This window comes from Cetorhinus maximus, chromosome 14 (genome assembly GCF_964194155.1).
Source record: "Cetorhinus maximus chromosome 14, sCetMax3.hap1.1, whole genome shotgun sequence".
In the NCBI taxonomy this organism is placed as follows: Eukaryota; Metazoa; Chordata; class Chondrichthyes; order Lamniformes; family Cetorhinidae; genus Cetorhinus; species Cetorhinus maximus.
The window spans coordinates 11,149,329-11,173,911 of record NC_135892.1 but is presented as its reverse complement, the minus strand read 5'-3'; the positions used below and the strand labels follow the sequence as shown (position 1 = coordinate 11,173,911).

Here is a 24,583-nt window from a genome sequence, read left to right as displayed (position 1 = left end):
TTTTTCCTCATCATGTTTACTCCTTTTGCCAATTATTTTGAATCTGTGCCCTCTGGTTCTTGATGTTCTCTTGAGTGGGAACAGTTTCTCACTATTTACCCTGTCCATACCCCTCAGGATCTTGAATACCTCTATCAAGTCTCCTCTCAGCCTTCTTTTCTCCAAGGAAAAGAGTCCCAGCCTCTCCAATCTACCCTCATAGCTAGAGTTTTTTATCCCTGGAATCATTCCTGTGAATTTCCTCTGTACTCTCTCCTATGCCTTCACATCTTTCCTCAAGTATGGCGCCAGAACTGGACGCAGTACTCTAGATGAGGCCTAACTAGTGTTTTACACAAGTTCAACATGACCTCCTTACTCTTGTACTCAGTGCCCCTATTAATAAAGCCTAAGATACTATATGTTTTATTAGCTGCTCTCTCAACATGCCCTGTGATCTTCAATGACCTATGTATGTGTACACCTTGGTCCCTCTGTTCTTGCATCTCCTTAGAGTCTCTCCCTTTATTTTACACTGTCTCACCATATTCTTCCTGCCAAAATGAATCACCTCACACTTCTCTGCACTGAACTTCATCTGCCACTTGTCTGCCCAATCCACCAACATGTCTATGTCCTTTTGAAGTTCAAGACTATCCTCATCACAGTTGACAACATTTCCAACCTTTGTAGCATCTGAAAATTTTGAAATCATCCTGTGCACACCACAGTCTAGGTCATTAATGTATATCAGGAAGAGCAAGGGTACTAACACTGACCCCTGGGAAGCTTCACTACAAACCTTCCTCCAATTTGAAAAACAACCATTTATAATTACTCCCTGTTTCCTGTCGCTCAGCCAATTTCTTATGCAAGTGCCTCCTTTCCCTTTTATTCCAAGGCCTAGAATTTTGCTTGTCTGTTGTGTGGCACTGCCTTTTAAAAATCCATATACACATCATCAACAGCATTTCCCTTATCAACCTTCTCTGTTACCTCCTCAATACACTCCAGCAAGTTAGTTAAACATGATTTTTCCTTGATGAATCCATGCTGGCTTTCCTTAACTATTCTGCATTTGTCTAAGTGAATATTGATTTTTAATCTGAACTATAGTTTCCAGAAGTTTCTCTGTCACTGAAGTCAAACTGGTTTGTAGTTGCCAGCTTTATCCTTGCACTCTTTTTTAAAACAAGAGTGTGACATTCGCAATTCTCCAGTCCTCTGGCACCTCCCCTGTCTCTAAGGAAGACTGGAAGATTATCATGAGTGCCGTTGCAATTTCCACTCTCACTTGCCTCAGTACCTGTGGAAGCATCTCATTGGGTACTGGTACCTTATCTATTTTACGTAAAGATAGCCTTTCTAATGCCCCCTCCTTCTCAATTGTAAATTCTTCTAGTACACTAGTTACCTCCTCTCTCACCTCAGCCTGCGTGGCATCTTCTTCCTTTGTAAAGACAGATGCAAAGTTGTCACTCATTCAATACCTCTGCCATTTCTCCAGCCTCCACATGCAAGTCCCCTTGTTTGTCTCTAATCAACAAGAAACTTTTTCTCTTTCTCTCAAGTGCTAAGGAACGCAAGCTCCAACAACTCATCGACACCAACACCCATCTGGGACCCTCCACCACTGCTTGTCCCTCCGTCCCCACCCCATCTTCCAATCCCAGCCCCAGCCGCGTATTCACTATACCTCCTGACCTTCCCCTCTCCGATGCTGAACATTCAGTGCTCAGCAAAGGACTTAGTTTCATACCCTTACACCCTCATCTCAATGAATTTCGGGCTCGGCACGACGCTGCACTCTTCTTCCGCCGTCTTCGTCTCCGTGCTCACTTCTTTGGGCAGGAGTCCTCTCCCTGTTCAACGGATCCTTTTACCCACCTCCAATATTCTCCCTCCACCTGGACCCCTCCCTCTGGATTCTTACCTTCTCTTGATCTTTTCATTGAGAACTGTCGGCGTGACATTAGCCGTCTCAATTTCTCTGCTCCTCTCACCCATTCTAATCTGTCTCTCTCTGAACTTACTGCACTCCGTTCTCTCAGGTCCAACCCCAACATTGTCATCAAACCCGCTGACAAGGGTGGTGTTGTTGTTGTCTGGCGCACTGACCTCTACCTCGCGGAGGCTGAGCATCAACTCGCAGACACTTCCTCCTACCTCTCCCTGGACCATGACCCCACCACGGAACATCAAGCCATTGTTTCCAGGATTGTCACTGACCTCATCTCCTCTGGAGATCTTCCTCCCACAGCTTCCAACCTGATAGTCGCCCAACCTCGGACGTCCCGCTTCTACCTCCTACCCAAAATCCACAAACAGAACTGTCCTGGCAGACCGATCGTGTCAGCCTGTTCTTGCCCCACGGAACTCATTTCTCGTTATCTTGACTCCCTTCTCTCTCCCCTTGTCCAGTCCCTTCCCACCTACATCCGTGATTCCTCTGACACCTTACGTCACATCAACAATTTCCAGTTCCCTGGCCCCAACCGCTTCCTCTTCACCATGGATGTCCAATCCCTCTACACCTCCATCCCCCACCAGGATGGTCTGAGGGCCCTTAGCTTCTTCCTTGAACAGAGGCCCGAACAATCCCCATCCACCACTACTCCCCTCCGTCTGGCTGAACTTGTTCTCACACTGAACAATTTCTCCTTTAACTCCTCTCACTTTCTCCAAATAAAAGGTGTGGCTATGGGTACCCGCATGGGCCCCAGCTATGCCTGTCTCTTTATGGGGTATGTGGAACATTCCTTGTTCCAGTCCTACTCCGGCCCCCTCCCACAACTCTTTCTCCGGTACATCGATGATTACTTCCGTGCTGCTTCATGCTCTCGTCGGGACCTGGAAAAATTTATTAATTTTGCTTCCAATCTCCACCCCTCCATCATTTTCACATGGTCCATCTCTGACACTTCTCTTCCCTTCCTTGACCTCTCTGTTTCAATTTCTGATGATAGACTGTCCACCAATATCCATTACAAGCCTACCGACTCCCACAGCTACCTCGACTACAGCTCCTCACACCCCGCTTCCTGTAAGGACTCCATCCCATTCTCTCAGTTCCTTCGCCTCCGTCGCATCTGTTCTGATGACGCTACCTTCAAAAACAGTTCCTCTGACATGTCCTCCTTCTTCTTTAACCGAGGTTTTCCACCCACGGTGGTTGACAGGGCCCTCAACCGTGTCCGGCCCATCTCCCGCGCATCCGCCCTCACACCTTCTCCTCCTTCCCAGAAACATGATAGGGTCCCCCTTGTCCTCACTTATCACCCCACCAGCCTTCGCATTCAAAGGATCATCCTCCGCCATTTCCGCCAACTCCAGCATGATGCCACCACCAAACACATCTTCCCTTCACCCCCCCGGCGGCATTCCGTAGGGATCGTTCCCTCCGGGACACCCTGGTCCACTCCTCCATCACCCCCTACTCCTCAACCCCCACCTATGGCACCTCCCCATGCCCACGTAGAAGATGCAACACCTGCCCCTTCACTTCCTCTCTCCTCACCGTCCAAGGGCCCAAACACTCCTTTCAAGTGAAGCAGCATTTCACTTGCATTTCCCCTAACTTAGTCTACTGCATTCGTTGCTCCCAATGCGGTCTCCTCTACATTGGAGACACCAAATGCAAACTGGGCCACCGCTTTGCAGAACACCTGCGGTCTGTCCGCAAGAAAGACCCAAACTTCCCTGTTGCTTGCCATTTTAACACTCCACCCTGCTCTCTTGCCCACATGTCTGTCCTTGGCTTGCTGCATTGTTCCAGTGAAGCCCAACACAAACTGGAGGAACAGCACCTCATCTTCCGACTAGGCACTTTACAGCCTTCCGGGCTGAATATTGAATTCAACAACTTTAGATCTTAAACTCCCTCCCCCCATCCCCACCCCGTTTCTTCCCCCTCCCCTTTTGGTTTTTTTCAATAATTTATATAGATTTTTCTTTTCCCACCTATTTCCATTATTTTTAAATCTACAACTAATACCTTGTCAGTCTTTCCACCCCACCCCCACTAGAGCTGTACCTTGAGTGTCCTGCCATCCATTGTTAATTAGCACTTTTCTTAGATAATATCACCACCTTCAACACCTCTTTGATTCTTTTGTCTGTGACATCTTTTGATTATCTACTCCTATCACTGCTTGCTTGTCCCTACAACCACCCCACCCTCAACTTCTCTCCCCCCGCCTTAAACCAGCTTATATTTCACCCCTCTCCTAACTACACTCAGTTATGTTGAAGGGTCATGTGGACTCGAAACATTAACTCTTTTCTTCTCCACCGATGCTGCCAGACCTGCTGAGCTTTTACAGGTAATTCTGTTTTGGTTTTGTCCCCAATCAGCCCTAATCATTCTTTTATCACCCTTTTATTATTTGCATGCTTATAGAAGATCGTCGGATTTCCTTTCATGTTAGCTGCCAGCTTCTATTCACACTCTCTCCTTGCTTTTCTTATTGGTTTCTTCACTTCCCCTTTGGTCCTTCTATATTCTGCCTGGCTTGGGAGAAGCCATGGAGATTTAAAAAGACAGCAAAAGGTTGGTAACTCTGTCTTTGGAGCAGTAGTATTCTGCTTGGCATGGCTGAAGAGATTAAATTATGCTTGGGAGTTAGTCCTTGAGTGCATACTGGGAATCCAGGGGAATGGAATCTTAGGCGATGAGACAAACTCTGCAAGGCAGGCAGTCATCAATGCCATCAGAATTGGAGTGACTTTTTGGAGAGAATTCCAAGGCGAGATCTTCAAAGGTGAAGACTGAAATCCCTTGTGAGACAGAGATAGAGTTTCAACGAGATTGGTTGATCAGTATTTACTGACATCTGGGTGGGCTGTTGAGAAATCAGTGAGATCAGTCTTGGTCGCATATTCTATTTATTGTGCAGTATAATGTGTTCGACCACAGTTTGCCTGTTAATTATATGCACCTCACAGTAAACTAAAATGTTAGCATCTAAGATAGATATTTTAGCTTTCTGACCTGGTATAGTAAAGTTTATTTTTGTTTCTTCAAAATCCATGGAATCTTGTAGCTTTATTCTCTTGGCCGGTGTCTTGAATCTCAAACTTTGTCTACTTTAAACAAAAAGTTACTGGTCCCTAACCAGATTGCACCCAGAACCTGCGTGTCTGGTCTTGGATCATAACAAGTGTTAAAACACTGAACAATGGATGACCCATTTCTAAGCTTTATGGAGCCAGAAGGTTTACATTTATCTTAATAAAATGTTTAAACTATTTATGTAGTTCAGAGATGAAAAGAAGTTAATAGCCAGTTGTAAACAAAAGAGTTACTTGACAGAGCCAGTAATTAAAGGAAAAGGGGTAATAAACTCCATTAGATGTATAAATTATTCACGTGGGTCACATAATCAAAGAGGCTGTTTTGAAAATAGGATAATTAGTTTACATTTCTGTTCGGAACATCCCAAAGCATGCCACGTTGCCACGGAGATAGGTTGCGGGGAACTGCCTTTGGGTGGAATTTGTGTGCATGCGCTCACAGAAGCAAACAGTCAGCAGTTCGGCTTTAGGAATCAGGCTGATGCATTTGCAGCTCATTGAGCTGAGGAAGAAAGGGATAAATGCACTTTAAGCAAAGAAAATACTAACTTTATTGTTTATCACGTGGAATGCGGGTGGAAGTTTGCACGCAGTTTGGAGACAGAGTTTGTGAAGGGAAGGAGGCTGGAAGGTTTGTCTTACATAGAAACATAGAAAATAGGACGAGTTGGCCATTCAGCCCTTCGCGCCTGCTCCACCATTCATTATGATCATGGCTGATCATCCAACTCAATAGCCTGCTTCTGCTTTCTCCCCATATCCTTTGATCCCTTTTCCCCAAGAGCTATATCTAACTCCTTTTTGAAAACATACAATGTTTTGGCCTCAACTACTTTCTGTGGTAGTGAATTCCACAGGCTCACCACTTTGTCTTTGTCTTGTTGGAGCTAGAGGAAGAAATCTCCAGTAACCCTCAGTGAGAACCAGCAGTTAGCTTGGAGACTGCAACGAAGCCTAAGCTTAAGCTGACAAGTCTACAGTAGCAAGGTTTTGAAGAGAAGTTGGAGGGTTGCTTGGCCAAAATTTAATGGAAGGATCTCCTTGAAATTTCGTATCTCAGAGAATGGCTGGGTTACTGAGAAGAAATTATAGAGAATTTCACAGGGCTGTGACATACCTTTGGGTTGGTCCCAGGAAAAGTAAATGAACCTTCAACATTTCATAAGATAAGGGAACTCTTGCGCGGGGGGTTGGGAATCAAAGTAAAACTGGATTCATAGTATATGTAGTTATAAACTATAATGCTAAGTTAGTAGTGTTTGCTTTAATTTTTTTTAATACATAAAATAAAGTTTGTCTTTGTTATAAAGGTGAACCCTGTGACCTAGTTCTTTCAATTAATTACTGGGTGTTCAGATTTCTCAATTCACCAGCTGAGATCTGTGGTACAACAGTAACAAAAGTAATCCATCTCCATTTCCCCAGGCACAAGTTTTGCTGAGCACTATTTTCATGCAGACGCTGCCCCTTTAAGAGGGCAGCAATGATATGCTGCTTTCAGTTTAACTTCTTTGCTATGTTGCAGGCTGGCTTCTCACAGCCCAGCCCTGCAACCTCAGAAGAAACAAGATGTCCGATAATGTGACCTCTGTCTTGTCCTTTTGGAACCTGCAGCTTGCATTGCTCTAAATAAATGCTGGCCTAGCCAGCAACACCAACATCCCAGAAATGAATTTAAAAAAATACACTTTTTTGTGGCTAAGGTTTCAGTCAGATTGGCCTTCTTGCATTACCTAAAAACAAGCTCAACAGTAACTTTCAAGAGCTGAATTAGATCAATAGTTAAAGGAATGGGAAAGAGTGGTGGAGGAATATGGGGCTAAATCAGATAGCCCTGCAACCCTGTAAGGGATATAGATAGGTTAAGTGAGTGGGCAAAAATTTGGCAGATGGAGTATAATGTGGAAAAATGAGAGATTGTTCACTTTGGCAGGAAAGATAGAAAAGAGAGATTGCAGAATGCCACGGCATAAGGATCTGGGTGTTCTTGTACATGAATCACAAAATGTTAGTATGTAGGTACAGCAAGTAGTTAAGAAGGCAAATGGAATGTTGGCTTTTATACTCCATCTCCCTTGCAATAAAAGTAGGAAAGTCTTGCTACAACTGTACACAGCACTGGTGAGTCTGCACCTGATGTACTATGTACAGTTTTGGTCTCCTTACTGAAGGAAGGATATACTTTCATTGGAAGGTCAGAAAAGGTTCGCCCGACTGATTCCCGGGATAAATGGGTTGTCTTATGAGGAAAGGTTGAGCAGGTTGGGCCTATACTCATTTGGAGATTAGAAGAATGTGAAGTGATCTTATTGAAATGTATAAAGATTATAAGGGAGCTTGATAGGGTCAATGCTGAGAATATGTTTCTCCTCGTGGGGAAATCTAGAACTACAGGGCAGTTTAAAAATAGGGGGTGTCTCAATCAAGATGGAAATGAGGAGGAATTTCTTCCCTCAGAGAGTCGTTAGTCTATGGAACTCTCTTCATGTATTCAAGGTTAGGTTAGAAAGATTTTTGATCTACAAGAGTCAGGGTTATGGGTGCAGGAAAGTGGAGGTAAGGCCACAATCAGTTCAGCCATGATCTTACTGAATGGCGGAGCAGGCTTGAAGGCCCACTCCTGCTTATGATCTTTTGACAGGACTTGTGAAAGTAGCCTTGCTTGCATTTAAATTATCTGCCCCTCTCAACATTTGGAAAATATGAACGATGTCTAACTTTAATCATTTTCCATTGATAAAATTAGTTTTGCACAACACAGTAAAAGCCCCAGAACCTTTCTGGTTGCTGTTCTAGTCGTCTCTCAACAATACCAATGATGTACTCAAGGTAGAATTTGTTCTGCCAATAAAGTACCCTGGAATGCATTTCGATATTCTACCCTTAATATCAACTTCATAGTGACTGGATACTTCAAACAAAGAATCTGAATGCATCCAAATGCTTTTATCTTGGCTGATCAGTATTTTCACAATATGCATGTATATTTATATGTATTTTCCATTCCTTAGTACAGACAAGCTTGTCAAGTAAAACAACCTTTCCATAAGTATTCCAATCTCTACCATTCTCCAAAATGCAAGACTACATTAGTACCCCTTACCCACCCCCTGGAGTTCTTCACTTAACTTCAACCGTCCACCATTTTGTACTCTGCAAGAAACTAATTTCTAACTGCTGCAGAGAGGCCTGCAATGGATATTAGCAATGCAACTGTAAGTAGGAAAATAAGTATTAGGTGTATGTATATCAGAGGGAAGAATCTAACTAGATATATGGCACTCATTATACAGATTCTACAAAAACACATCTTAATAATCAACTTAGCATATCTCAATGATGCCAATGAAAATGATTTCCATGAATTTACTTCATAGGTGCCAAAATGACTCAATATAACTGCAGTAATTTACTAGAACTTTACAATATACTAATTCAGAATAACAATATTTCCATATGTATCTTCTACTCTAAGCATTTATACTGTGTCTCATTATAATGCAAAGTACTCTAATACCATTAGCTATTCTTTTAACTGCAATGATTTGTTCAGACGAGCATGGCAATCATTTTTCACATATCAAGATCCCACAAGCTGCAATAAAATGAGTGATCAGTTAATCTGTTGTTGGTGATATTGTTTAAGGGTGGAATATCAGCCAGAAGACTTCCTTGCCCTTCTTTAAGCAGTGTCATGAAAGCATCCACCCAAAACGGCCCAATAGGCAAATAGGATAATTACAGTCAGGCTTATTCCCAACAGCTTCTTACGCTCATGGATAGACAACAGTTTCCACAAGAGGCTCTCATGAACTTAAAGCTGTGACCTTAATTTCCATCATATTTGGGTTAGCCTCACTCTGTTAGGTTGAACAGAATCATAGGCATTTGCTTGAAAATACGCTAGAACATGAGCATACAATAACATCATTTGTACAGATTTATTCAGATGAAGCAGTGAAGGAAAAATATACACAATAATTAAACTTACAAGTTACTGGGCTGATAGTTTTAAATCAAGCCAGTACCCTTAAATCTTACAGTTTCTAATTAAGTTCTTTGAACTGGTCCAGCAATAAATATTCATTCAAGTTGCCACTGGCCTCCTGCACATATACAAACAACAAATACAAAAATTAAGGCCCAACTGTGGTCCTTGGAATACAAGGCATCTTTTTGAAGAACAATGAAGGAATGGAACAACCTACCACAAACCTTAATCTCCATGCCCTCTAAGGACTCATTTAAAGAAAAACGGTTGAACTTTTAAAAAATTAATGCGACCATCAACTGCACTCATTGTGCACCTCCTGTGAAAATTCCCTGGTGAAAAACTACAGAAGGAAACCTCACCAAGTACCAAGCTTCCTGGCATTAAAAGCACATTTGTTGATTATCATATTGCTTTGATTACTTGAAGCAAAGCAACAATGCCGCTTTAGTGACGACAATAATTCTAAATGACACTTTTACAATGGATCAATTTTTTAACAATTATGATACCTAGCAATTAATTCACAATCAATGAAGCCTCACAGAAATTACACCTCCACTGTCAAGCTGTAAATACTCAGGTATGGACTTGAGCCAAAATAAAGAGTGGAGCAGAAAGTCTAGGGTGGTTTTGGTACCATGAGGAGGTGGTAGTGGATTGCTGGAGTTGCCATCTTTTGGATGGGACTTTAGAGAAAGGGCACGTTCTGGCTGCTCTGGTGAATGTAGAAGTCCAATTTGGAGAAGCAAGAGAGTTCTTTCAAAAAAGCACTAAAAAACATTAACTGGTTATTCATTCAACTGCGGTTCATGGGATCTGGCTATCCACAAATTGGTAGCTGAATTTGCATACACCAGTGACTACACTAAACAATTCAGTGGATGTGCAGTGCTTCGAAATGTCATGGGCATAACAAACGTAAAAGTAAATTCTTCATTCTTAATTGTAAACATGTTTTAAACCAGACCCCTCAGCCATAAAACCTATGTGAAGAAAAAGGGCATTTATTCTCTCACAGATGGACCATGTTTTTCACTTTGAAATTAGAGAGCGGGGTGAGAAAGGGAACTCCATCCTCATCTGAATTTAAGTCATTTTAAAAATAGACAAGTTTGAATAGGCTGTGATTCAAAATCTCACCTGAAGAACAGCAATGCAGCATTCCCTCAGTATTGCAGGTCAATCCAAATTAGGTGCTCTCCCCAATAGCCCAATGACTGAATGGAATCTGTTCTACTTCTAAACAGTAGAATCACAAGGCCCTTTGTTTTCAATCCATAATTTGTGCTAAATTAGTTGATGTCATCCAGGGCATCAAAGGATTGGGAGAAGAGACGAGAGAAGGGAGTACAACTGGCTTCAATCACCTAAGATCCAAGGAATCCACTCCCCAATGTTAACGCATGACCTAAAGGAAAATATGCATGGACTCAGAGGCATATGACAGACTGGCAACATTCACGCCAGTAGAACTACAACAAACATAAATGAAGGGGGCAAGAAAAACTGAATGCCAGAACTAAGGAAAAACACATTAAAGTCACTTGCCTTCATGACAAAGATTTGAGCAAAAGATGATTAATAGGTTTAAAATGAGTCATTCCATCAACTATAGAAATCTCATTCACAATTTATTCATTGGAATTTCAGTCTCAAAAAAGGTAGCTTCAAGTGTTTAAATGGTTTTTAATTAATCTCACTTTTTGATCATAATTTACTCCCACCATTTTGTCAACTTAGAAGCTTTATTATATTTTGGCATAAATAAACTGTTTGATTTCACTATCAAGTAAATACCTAATGAGTGAAACAAACTCAGCACACTATAAACCTATGTTTCAGCAGGAATATAAACTTGACCTCATTTATCTCAGCCAGTCTAAGTATGTATTGCAGAGATAGGAAAAACTAGTAATATTGGTGCTCGTTAGCACTTTTAGGTTCTGGTGGCAGATTATCTATAAAATCGACTCTTAACATTCATCCTGGTGTAGTTTCACCAATTTATGCTTAAATTCCCATTTTTATGCATTTGTTTAATAAGAAGTTTAATCTGCATTAGAAGTTATTCAAAAAAATACCTTCCTCTTTGGAAAAGATCACATATTCAAGGGAGCACATGCTGACAAAAAACTAAAATGCATCTGCTAACCATGCCTGAAATTGAAGCCAGGTCATTAACAACCTCAGAACAGTTCTTTGTTGTGAATGCTTTGCAGAACTTGCACTACTGCTACCACCTGTCTGACAATGGCTGCAGAGGAGAGAATCAATCCAGAGGGCATCACATTACAGGCCTCCTTTCACTCAAGACACATTCATAGCCTGAGCAATTAGAAATAGATTATGGAGAAGGTGCAAATTCATTCACATTATGCAAACACAAAAACTGAAGAATTAACCTAAAGCATTCTCAGCACAATAAAAATAAACACTACCAAGAGTATCTAAAAACCAGCTTTCAGGCTGAATGCTCTATCCTGTTCTATAGATACAAACTTATAAATAAAACATTGAAACCCAGAACTGCCACACATGCTATTCTATCAATGAAGTAATTTTTAATTGAGCATAGAGTTTCCATTTTGAACTACATGGAGCCACATTTACAAACAGTTACATCAAAATACTGCTGTAGGGTACAAACTTCTGCGTATCATTTACAAGCAAATTAGAAGTACAGGTTATTGAATGCTTAATAAATTGACGTACTTACAATCCATTTATAATAATGCGCCAAAAATGTAAACATAATGGCCCAAATCTTGCTGCAGTGGGGCATCTCAAAGCATGCATAGTTAGATAGACATTTTCCTGCACCCTTAAGCGCAAAAGAAATTTCCCGTAACTTGCCGAAAGCACAAGTTAATGTCATGGTGAGCCCATGAGCCCAATGGGGCATTTGGAACCTTTATGAGCAGAGGGGCCAACCATCTATCTCCTTAACCAAGGGGATTTAAGACTGGGAGGGGGGCAGTGGAATAACAATGTTGCCAATATATCCATGTTATCAATAAGACTGCCTGTTTCCACCCCATCAGCATCATGCGACTCCGTTCCTGTATTAGCTCATCTAAACCCTCACCTATGCCTGTTACCGCCAGTGTATCCCTGGTAGACCTCCCACATTCTACCCTCTGTAAACTTGAGGTCATCTAAAACTCTGCTGTCCGTATCCTAACTTGCACCAAGTCCCATTCACGCATCACCTCTCTGCTCGCTAATCTGGACTGTGCTCCTGTTAAGCACTGCCTCAATTTTAAAATTCTCACCCTTATTTTCAAATTCCTCCATGGCCTTGCCCCTTCCCATTTTGTAACCACCTCCTGCTCAACAATTCTCAAATATCTTAATTCCTCTAATTCTGGCCTCTGGACCATGCTCAGTTTTTAAATCGCACCACCATCAGTGACCATGCTTTCAGCTGCCCGGGCCCTGAGCTCTGGAAATCCCTCCCCAAACCTCTCCACCTATACATCCTCCTGTGGGAAGCTCCTTAAAGCATTATTTAACCAAACTGCATATCACCCAAAACCTGCTCGTGGTTCAGTATATTCGATAATCGGTCCCTTGAGGCGCATTAGAACCTTTTACTATGTCATTAGTGCTACATAAAAGCAAATGGTTGCTGTTGTTGTTACACCAAGCAATGCTGTCCAAGATTAAGATAAAAGCAAAATACTGTGCATACTAGAAATCTGAAATAAAAACAGAAAATGCTGGAAAAACTCAGCAGGTCTGGCAGCTTCTTTGGAGAGAGAAACAGTTAACATTTCGAGTCCATATGACTAGAGTGTGACTAAAGTCACAGGGACTTGAAACATTAACTCTGTTTCTCTCATCACGATGCCGCCTGACCTGCTGAGTTTTTCTAGCATTTTCTGCTTTTATTTCAGCTGTCCAAGGTTAAGCTGGAAGTCTCCCTCAACAGGAGATTTATCCTTTAAAATATCTAACTTCTTTCAAAACTTAAGTATCACAAAACATCCTAATTTTCAGCAAGTGAGCATGCAAATGTCTTAGACTTTCCACAAAAATGTACCATGATGGTTGTATTTTGATGCTCCCTAACAAACTGAAAGAAACCAGCTTCAAATGAAACTACAGTTCTTGCAGCTTTCTAACCACCATGTTACTATAATATGTTTAACTGGAAGCCAATTAGCTCTTTTAAAAACAAAATAATAAATCAAATTATGATATACTGGATCACAGTGCCAGCTGCTCATGAATATACTAACTACTCATAACAAAATGTATTCACTAAATGTCACATGAAGGCTTTAAATTTGTTCCCTAATGCTGCAATCAGATCTTTTGAACAAACAGACTGCGTGATGGGAATTAAACGTGTTTCATTACTTCTGGATAAAGGGATAACACTCAGAAGATTAATGCTACTGCAAAAGTCATTACAAAATTTATTTGGCATCTTAAGAGTTCAAATCATCTGCAAAATTTACATTCTTCAGTGCTAAACTACACGTAATTCGGCAGTATCCCATCAATCCATTCATTTGTATTGTTGGCACAAAGCAATTAGAACAAGTTCATCACCAGTGGAGCTACTGCTAATTTTACAAACTGCGCCAAGTGAACCTGAATCATGTGTTCCTGACGTCAGCATTGAAGCTAATAAAAACTATTTTAAAAGCTACCACCAGGATATTTAGGGGGAGGAGGAGGGTTTATGTTTAAATTGAGAATATATTTTTAAAAAAACAGATGTGGGTCAGCTACTCTTTTATGATTACCGTCTCCAACAAGTCTAGGCAAACAAGAATGGACATGAGTTGTAGCATTCTCCTTTTCACAAATGCACAATTTACAACTACTGAATCCAGAATGAAAAGTCATGTCTGCAAACAACATGAATATTTTGGATTTCTAAATTTTCTTTATTGGTGAGATATACACTGTCCTTCTGCTTTCTAATCAGTTATTTTCTAGCAGCATTCTCAATTATATAACAAAATTATTTTCCTCACCAAAAAGGTCCTCTCACATGTTATCCTGATGGTTATAACTCAATGCAAGTCCTCACCAACTCCACTACATACCTCTTGATAGAAATATACAATTTCCAAATTTATCTGTCCTGTTTTCCAATCTGACCAATTTTACCCAGCATAGCACCACATACATTCACCTCTCACTCCTCTCCATACATCCATCTCAGTCTTTCTCTCAGCCTCTGAGCTAACCTGACTTCTAGTTCCCTCTTTCCTACAACTTTGAATGCCCACCAAACTAAAGCTCAGCAAGAAGTAACATGAGACTTGTAATTCTCACTTTCTGCCCCTCTGGTTGAGCCTCCCTCCAAAGCAGGGCCCAAATCTTTGCATTTATTTCCCTCCTCAGAGGGAGCCCCAGTTTTCCACTCCTCACTTCCATCCCCCTCCAATGCAGTGGCCCAAGCTGAGCGAAAAGTAGAACAAGATGCTAATGTTCATGAATAAGGGCTTCAAACACCAGCAGGGACTGACCCCGTTCGTTCCTTAAGACATGACACTGATCCCATTCATTCCTTAAGACATGACACTGACAGGAAGGAGAAAGGGAGATGAAAGAGGATCCAACTGTGAGCTGCAGCACAGCCTGGCCTGCACATGACCTTTAACGGAGTCAGAGATAGATTGAGCAGCATCCAGACCAGAAGCTAAACACTGCACCGACCAGTGTAAACTATCCTAGGCTCCTCGCTGCATTCACTACCGCAGATTATATTGCATTGTTAAAAATATACAGAACAGTAACTGCAGCTAATGCATAAACAAACAATAATTTGTTCTACAAATTAGGTGAATTATTTAAATTACCTTCAATTGCAAATTACATCCTTAAATTATACACTTTAAAATATATCTATAGGAAATATATTACAGAGCGCAAATTACATTTAAAATTGCAAATTCTAATCTTTGTGTAGTTTAAGTATGTAACATTTAAATCTAATACTTATATAGAATCATAGAATGATACAACACAGGTTATTTGATCCATCGTACCTGTGCCAGCTCTTTGAAATAGTTATCCAATTAGTCCCACTCCCCTGGTCTTTCCTCACAGCTAGCAAATCTTTCCTTAACAAGTATTTTTCCAATTTGAATGTTGTTATTGCATCAGCTTCCACCATCCTTTCAGGCAATGCATTCCAGATCAGTTCACTTGTGTAAAATATAACATGCATTATATTTACACGTACACCTGTCCAGTCAAGTGGAAAATCTAAATGTTCTGCATTTTATTCTAGTGTGTAGCTTAAATTCTAAATAAAATTTTTATCTGTAGTGATCCTCTTTCCCTCCCTACAGACCCATTTCAGTGATTCAACTGGCTCTGTTCCCTCCCAAACACACTAAAAAAGAGAATATGGCTTAAAAGGAAAGAATAAATAGTCTAATGCAGATGTATATAGATAAGAGATAACGTGAGAGGAAGTGAAAAATGGAGAGAAATATGGGGAGATTGGAAGATAACTATTTAAGAGACAAGCAAGGACAAGTTAAATTAGAGCATCATGGGAGAAGTAGCATTAGCAGAAAATTCTGGTCTTAACAACATCTCCAAAACGAAGAGATTTAACATTAAAATTAGAACTAGGCCCTTCAGGTGTAGCCAGGAAGCATTTGTTCATGCAAACAAGCCTGGAACTTTCTTCCCCAAAAAGCTGTCCAGGCTAGATCAATTGAAAACATCAAAAAACCAAATAGATTGTTAGGCAAGGTCCGAAAAGAATGTTGAACCAAGGCAGATAAACGGAGTTAAAAATAAACAGATCAGCCATGATCTAATTGAATGGCAGAACAGGCTTAAGGGACTGAATGCATTAAATAAGAACAAAAGTAGACCATAGTAATGGTTTTACATTAAAGCCAAACATCATTCCAATAATAGCTGATTGTCTGAGGCAATGGAGAATGCATCAAGGTGGTTTTAAAATTTACACTTCACAGATGAGTCTTGCTACAGAATAACTCCAACTATACATTTAATAAAATTGTCACATAGAAAACCAGTCAAAGAAAAGGAAACTCCCCTAGAAAGTTTACTCGCCCTTGAATTCAACTTGAATATAAATGAAGTCAGTTCCAACTTTTTAAAGTATCACACCAATCCAACTGTCCATTAAGAATTAATAGAAACCATACTATCCAAACTTGAATCTGAAATTTCATTTTTAAGAATGCATCTTTCATGACAGTGTATAGTGAGATATTTGGCTAACCATTAAAATAGATAGAGATTCATTAACAGACCAGAAATAAACCACCCATGTAATTTGTCAAGTGTCAAGCAAACCCCATGAGATTGTTTACATAATATTTAGTAACCATAGTTTTAAATCTTTCCCTCTACTGGTGAGGTGAATGAGGCTCATGAATCTCTTCAGACTCATGCACATTTCAAACCAAAATTATAGATCAAAAACACAGAATCTGTTACTGTAGACAAAAGTTGTAAACAAACAAATTTGGGACTGCAGAATGTAAAGCAAGCATATCCTAATGTAACTATTATAAGCTTCTCCTTATCTGAAAAATAGTTTGGGATCTAATTTCTCTATCTTATTTCGCTGGCTAGGCTAGTATTTATTCCCCATCCCTAATTGTCCTTGAGAAGGTGGTGGTGAGCCGCCTTGAGCCGCTGCAGTCCCTGTGGTGTAGGTACACCCACAGTGCTGTTAGGGAGGGAGTTCCAGGATTTTGACCCAGCGACAGTGAAGGAACGGTGATATATTTCCAAGATCTTTTTATTTTAGATATCTAAAGTTGAACGACCCGAAATGAGGTAATTCCTCATACCTCTTCCTTCCAAATATCTGTAATCATGCTTATGGCGGTGTCCAAACTATAGCCCATGTATAATATCCGACTCAACCAGTAAACAAACTCAGTGCTACGTGCATTTATATTTATGGTTCGCCAGTTTCAAATATTTGAATTTGAGGCCTAAAGGTTTAGAGAGTGTTGCTCTTGGTGTTATTATCTAATTCGATAAATCCTAAATGAGAATATCGTTAACATTCACAGCTTGCGATATTAAGCAAGCTATTGGGAATGCTGACACACTTTGAACGTGGCACGCAGGTTTCATGGTGTACACCTAAGAGGCCAATAAGACAAAGCCTGTAAACTCCTGCATTTCATCCTGGATAGCTCCCTCATGTAATGATAACCAGGCAGTATAAGTATGCCAGGTAAATCCCAGCAAAGACATTATTCTGATTCAACAGTATCCAGGCTTGGGCTGACAAGTGGCAAGTAACATTCGTGCCACACAATGATCATCTCCAACGAGAGACTCTAACCATTGCCCCTTGACATTCAATGGCATTACTATTGCTGAATTCCCCTCTGTCAATATCCTGGGGGTTACCACTGACCAGAAGCTGAGCTGGACTAGCCATATAAATACTGTGGCTACAAGAGCAGGTCAGAGACTAGGAATTTTGCGGTGGGTAACTCATTTCCTGACTCCCTAAAGCCTGTCCACCATCTACAAAGCACAAGTCAGGAGATTGGGAATACTCTCCACTTGCCTAGACTAGTGCAGCTCCAACAACACTCAAGAAGCTTGACACAGGAAAAGCAGTGCACTTGACTGGCACCCCTTCCACAAACATTCACTCCCTCCACTGCCGACACACAGTGGCAACGGTGTACACCATGTACAAAATGCACTGCACAAACTCACCAAGGCTCCTTAAGCAACACCTTCCAAACCCACGACCCATTACCATCTAGAAGGACATGGGCAGCAGATACATGGGAACACCACCACCTGGAAATTCCCCTCCAAGCCACTCACCATCCTGGCTTGAAAATATATCACCGTTCCTTCACTGTCGCTGGGTCAAAATCCCGGAACTCCTTCCCTAACAGCACTGTGGGTGTATCTACACCACAGGGACTGCAGCGGCTCAAGGCGGTGGCTCACCACCACCTTCTCAAGGACAATTAGGGATGGGGAATAAATACTAGCCTAGCCAGCAAAACCCACATCCCGTTAAAAAAAATGAATGAAAACTCAACTTAAAGTACTTTGGTAATATAACCCAGTACTCATGTTTTTTTTGGATCAAGTGAGTGCCTGGTACAGATAAAACTTATGGAAATCCAGAACCTTCATAAAAAAGTCTCCAAGCTGAGCTGCTGATAAATCCACACAAGATTGTATCTAGTATCAGTTGTGCAGGGAATAGACTCTCACCCCTACTCTCCTGGGAAGCATCCACTTAAAGTTCAGAGAGTTTTGCCATAATTGGGCACTGGTGAAGGTTTAGATACAAGCTGGAATTGAAATCAGCACAAAAATAAGTTCATCAGTGGCAGATCACTGGTTAACTTCACATTGTTAACTAGGACCTAAGTTGCACCAGTGATTCCTTCCTGTAAGTGTCGGGTCCATACCTGCTTGGACAGATCAATGTCAGTACAGCAATTCTTTAAGTGTCATGGGTACAAGCATTATCTCAGCAAGGCCCAGCACTGGTGGCCCTAGTCCCTTAGCACCAACCAATGTTTGTGTGTGATCCGACCACAGTCAAGTACCAAAAAGTATGTTAGCTTTACCATGCTCATCTATTGGGTTCTGAATAACGCAGAGCATAGTTGTTATTCTTTATGGGTGAATTTTGTATATTCTCAGCAAATCTGACAAGTCACTGCATCGCGTTTGGGCAACAAGAATTTTATCCAATGACTGTGAATGCACAACTTTATTTGACATCATCTTTAAAGTTCCTTGCATGCTGACTCAACTATGCTAACACCAATTTTTGAAGAAAGCAATGCACATCATGCGTCAGTGCTGAAAAGAGTATTTTACCCAGCACAGCCCACAGGAAACTCCACTCAGTAGAATTCCATAATCTAACCTCAATTATGCTAATTCTCCTTTGTTGTGAATTGTTGACCAATTTTATGCGCCTTAAATGTCTGTATTAACAGCAAAGAATTTTACTTTATTTTCTTTCATTTGTACGCTTGCCCTGAAGAGGGCAATCTAATCTTTTTATTGAGATTCATTACTTGGCTCAGATTGTTAAGGAACCTCAGAAACCCGAACACAAAGGTGCAGACCTGTTGGCTTTGGTAACAATGTGTGTGGTAAAATTAACCTACCCCTTTGCCAGAGTCAAAAGAACTTGAAGTTGGGGAAAGAAATTAGCAACTAGGGTTTTATACAGTGTAGAAATAAGACATACCAAGCGGAACTACCCACCCTGTACAATAACTCTAGAGTTCCCAGCCCATCAAGGATCCATCATTGGCCCCCTCCTACTTCTCATCGACACATTTCCTGTTGACTACACCAGGTTCCAAGTGTTTGCTTATGACACCTAGCTCTACCCCACCACCACCTCTCTTGCTTGACTTCTCCACTGTCTTGATTGTCACACTGCCTGCCTGGCAGGCAACCAGTCTTGGATGAGCAACAATTTCCCCAATCAACCATTGGGAAAACTGAACCCATCCAACCAGTCTGTTCACAATACAATGATAAAAGCAAAAAAACTACGGATGCTGGAAATATTATTATATTATAATATGGCAGCTTATATTTCACCTCTTTTCTAATTTTATTTAGTTCTATTGAAGGGTCATTCGGACTCGAAACGTTAACTGTGCTCCTCTCCACAGATGCTGCCAGACCTGCTGAGTTTTTCCAGGTATTTTTGTTTTTGTCCACAATACAATCTGATCCTGCGCTGACTTCCAATCACATATCATCTCCACCACAAAGATCACCTACTTCGACATTCGCAACATTACTGGTCTCCACCTCTGCCTCAGCTGATCCACTACTCAGTTGTATCAAAATGCTACAAAATCTCAATAAAAAAGGAATGAAACCAGACGGACCACCCAGAATTGACCTGGGCATCAGAAACGATAATGGCAAACTCAGCCCTGTTGACCCTGCAAAGTCCTCTTTACTAACATCTGAGGGATAGTGCCAAAACTGAGAGAACTGTCTCATAGACTAGTCAAGCAACAGCCTGACATAGTCATCCTTACGGAATCATATTTTACAGATAATGTGCCAAACACCACCATCACCATCCCTGGGCATGTCCTGTCCCACTGGCAGGACATAACCAGCAGAGGTAGCAGCACAGTGGTATAAGTCAGGAGGGAGCTGCCTTGGGAGTCCTCAACATCGACTCTGGGCCCCATGAAGTCTCATGGCATCAGGTCAAACACTGGCAAGGAAACCTGCTGATTACCACATACCACCCTCCCTCAGCTGATGAATCAGTGCTCCTCCATGTTAAGCACCACATGGAGGAAGCACCGAGGGTGGCAAGGGCGCAAAATGTTCTCTGGATGGGGGACTTCAATGACCATCACCAAAAGTGGCTCAGTAGCACCACTACTGACTGAGCTGATCGAGGCCTAAAGGACATAGCTACTAGATTGGGTCTGCAGGAGGTGGTGAGGGAACCAAGAGGGAAAAACATACTTGACCTCATCCTCAACAACCTGCCTGCCGTAGATGCATCTGTCTATGATAGTATTGGTAGGAGTGACCACCGCACATTCGTCGTGGAGACAAAGTCCTGCCTTCACCTTGAGGATACCCTCCGTTGTGCTGTGTGGCACTACCGCTCTGCTAAATAGGATAGATTTCGAACAGATCTAGCAACTCAAGACTGGGCATCCATGAGGCGCTGTGGACCATCAGCGGCAGCAGAATTGTACTCGAGCACAATCAGTAACCTTATGGCCCTGTATATCCTTCATTCTACGATTACCATCAAGCCATGGGATCAATCCTGGTTCAATGAAGAATGCAAGAAGGCATGCCAGGAGCAACACCAGGCATACCTAAAAATGAGGTGTCAACCTGGTGAAGCTACAACACAGGACTACTTGCGTGACAAATAGCATAAGCAGCAAGTGATAGACAGAGCTAAGCAATCCCATAACCAATGGATCAAATCTAAGCTCTGCAGTCCTGCCACATCCAGTCATGAATGATGGTAGACAATTAAACAACAGAGGAGCTGGCTCCACAAATATCCTCATCCTCAATGATGGGGGAGTCTAGCACAACAGTGCAAAAGATAAGGCTGAAGCATTTGCTACAATCTTCAACTAGAAGTGCCGACTGAGTGATCCATCTCGGCCTCCTCCGGAGGTCCCCAGCATCACAGATACCAGCCTTCAGCCAATTCAATTCGCTCCACTTGATCTCAAGAAGTGGCTGAAGGCACTGGATACTGCAAAAGCTATGGGCCCTGACAGTATTCCAGCACTAGTACTGAAGACTTGTGTTCCAGAACTTGCCGCATCCCTAGCCAAGCTGTTCCAGTACAGCTACAACACTGGCATCTACCTGGTTATGTGGAAAATTTCCCAGTTATGTCCTGTACACAAAGCAGGACAAATCCAATCCGGCCAATACTGCCCCATCAGTCTACTCTCGATCACCAGTAATGGGAGGGGTCATCAACAGTCTTATCAAGCGGCACCTGCTTCGCAATAACCTGCTCACTGACACACAGTTTGGGTTCCGGCAGGGTCACTCAGCTCCTGACCTCATTGCAGCCTTGGTTCAAACATGTACAAAAGAGCTGAACTCCCAAGGTGAGGCGAGAGTGGCTGCCCTTGACATCAATGCCACATTTGACCGAGTGTGGCATCAAGGAGCCCTAGCAAAACTGGAGACAATGGGAATCAGGGGGAAAAACTCTCCAATGGCTGGAGTCATACCTAACACAAAGGAAGATGGTTGTGGCTGTTGGAGTTAAGTCATCACAGCTCCAAGACATCACTGCAGGAGTTTCTCAGGGTAGTGTCCTCGGCCCAACCATCTTCAGCTGCTTTATCAATGACTTCCTTTCAGAAGTGGGGATGTTCGCTGATGATTGCACGATGTTCAGCACCATTTGCGACTCCTCAGATACTGAAGCAGTTCATGTCCAAATGCAGCAAGATCTGGACAATATCCAGGCTTGGGCTGACAAGTGGCAAGTAACATTCGTGCCACGCAAGTGTCAGGCAATGACCACCTCCAACAAGAGAGAATCTAACCATTGCCCCTTGACGTTCAATGGCATTACCATCACTGAATACCCCACTATCAACATTCGGGGAGTTACTATTGACCTGAAACTGAACTGGATTAGGCATATAAATACTGTGGCTACAAGAGCAGGTCAGAGGCTAGGAATCCTGCAGCAAGTAACTCACCTCAATCCCCAAACCCTGTCCACCATCTACAAGACACAACTCACGAGTATGAAGGAATACTCTCCACTTGCCTGAATGAGTGCAGCTCCCACAACACTCAAAAAGCTTGACACCATCCAAGACAAAGCAGCCTGCTTGATTCGCATCCCTTCCACAAACATTCACTCCCTCCATCACCGATGCACAGTAGCAGCAGTGTGTACCATCTACAAGGTGCACTACAGGAATTCTACAAGGTGCACTACAGGAATTCACCAAGGCTCCTTAGGCAGCACCTTCCAAGCCCACGACCACTGCCATCTAGAAGGACAAGGGCAGCAGATACATGGGAACACCACCACCTGGAATTTCCCCAAGTCACTCACCATACTGACTTGGAAATATATCGCTGTTCCTTCACTGAATCCTGAAACTCCCTTCCTAGCAGCACTGTGGGTGTACCTACACCACATGGACTTCACCAGTTCAAGGTGGCAGATCACCACCACCTTCTCAAGGGCAACCAGGGATGGCCAATAAATGCTGGCCAAGCCAGCAAAGCCCACATCCCATGAATAAAAAAAATGACCATGCCAATTCCCAAGCTATGGATTTCCTTTTCTAAGCTTCTCCTCCATCTCTCTCTCTCCTCCTATATAATACTCCTTAAAACCTAATTCTTTGACCATGCTTTTGATCCTAATGTGTTATCTTCAGTGTCAATCTGATTGCAGCACTCCAGCGAAGAGCCATGGGACACTTCCTTACACTAAAGGTGCTTTATAAATGCAAGCTGCTGTTGAAGCTTTGATGATTGGATGCCTAACATACTTAACTTTTGAAAGACAAAATACCACGCCATGAAACAGGCTAAAACCAAGAAACATTTACAAATTGAATACTGTAACAGTGAGACTAAAGCATAATAGTGACGCACAATATTTAATTATTTAGTTCTCAAGGGTCTAAAACACTGGAGTTTTAGATCAAACGAAGAAATATAAGCAACAGGACTTTTAGGTGACACTATTTCTACAATAAGTTGCTGCTGTTGTATGTGAGAAGCTTTTATGATGCAATGTCGTATGTGGATGAGAAGTTTCCCAGCCTATTCACTGTGTTTGGATCAACAGCCAGAATTAATGACTAACCTATTTATGTCATGACAAGTGTTAGCCAATTCTTGATGAAATACACAAACCAGGGTTTAAAATCAAGTTTGAGCTCTTAATATTGGCAAGCTGTCTTTGCCCGCAATTCTTTCTCTTAGAGTTTCATAATGATTTTCCTCATGTCTCAATTCAGCAGAAACATGGGAACAGGAGGAGGTCATTCAGCCCTTCAGCCTGTTTTGCCAACTCATTAGATCATGGTTGATCTGTGTCACAATATCAATTACCTGTAGGTTGCAGCAGAATAGGGCTGTTTCCAGCACAGTCTGTCAAACTTGTTACTTGGAACTTAACACTACATAAAATCACTACAGCACAGAAGGCAGCCATTTGGTCCATTGTGTCTGTGCTGGCTCTCCTAAGGAGCAATTCACATACTGACACTCCCTGCCCTCTCCTGACATCCCTTCTTTTCAGATATTTACAAAATTTAGAAAAAAGTAGAAAAAATTATGGTGCAGTAGGGGGCCACTCTACCTATCCTGTCTGCACTGGCTTAAAAATGAGCCAACCAGCCTAATCCCATTTTTCAGCAGTTTGTCCATAGCCTTGGAGGTTACAGCACTTGAGGTGCATACCCAGGCACCTTTTAAATGAATTGAGGGTTTGTGCCTCTACTACCCTTTCAGGCAGCACATTCCAGACCCCTACAATCCTCTGGTCTCCCCTCTAATCCTTCTACCAATCACTTTAAATCTATCCCTCCTAGTCACTGACCTCTCTAAGGGAAACAGGTCCTTCCCACCCACGCCCATCACAACCTTGTACATCTCAATCAAATCTCCCCTAAGCCTCCTCTGTTCCAAGGAGAACAACCCCAGCCTATCCAACCTTTCCTCATAGTTGCAATTTTCCAGCCCTGAAAACATTCTCTTAAATCTCCTCTGTACCCTCTCTAACGCAATTACATCTTTTCTGTAATAAGGTGAGCAGCACTGCATGCAGTACTCAAGTTGTGGCCCAACAAGTGCTATAAATAGCTCCAGCATAACCTCCCTGCTCTTATATTCTATGCCTTGGTTAATAAAGGAAATTATTCCATATGGTTTCTTAACCACCTTATCAACGTGTCCATCTACCTTCAGGCATCTGTGGACATTCACTACAAGGTCCCGCACTTCCTCGACACCTCAATATCCTCCCTTTTATTGCGCAATCCTTTTCTTTGTTTGACCTCCCCAAAT

At 42.0% G+C, this 24,583-nt stretch overlaps 1 protein-coding gene across 2 annotated transcripts in view; it reads right to left on the bottom strand.

Annotated features, from left to right (window-relative positions):
* The window catches only part of LOC144689414 (calcineurin subunit B type 1), a 64,597-nt gene that overhangs the window by 21,115 nt on the left and 18,899 nt on the right, over nt 1-24,583 (bottom strand). The gene's annotated exons all lie outside the window — the stretch shown is intronic.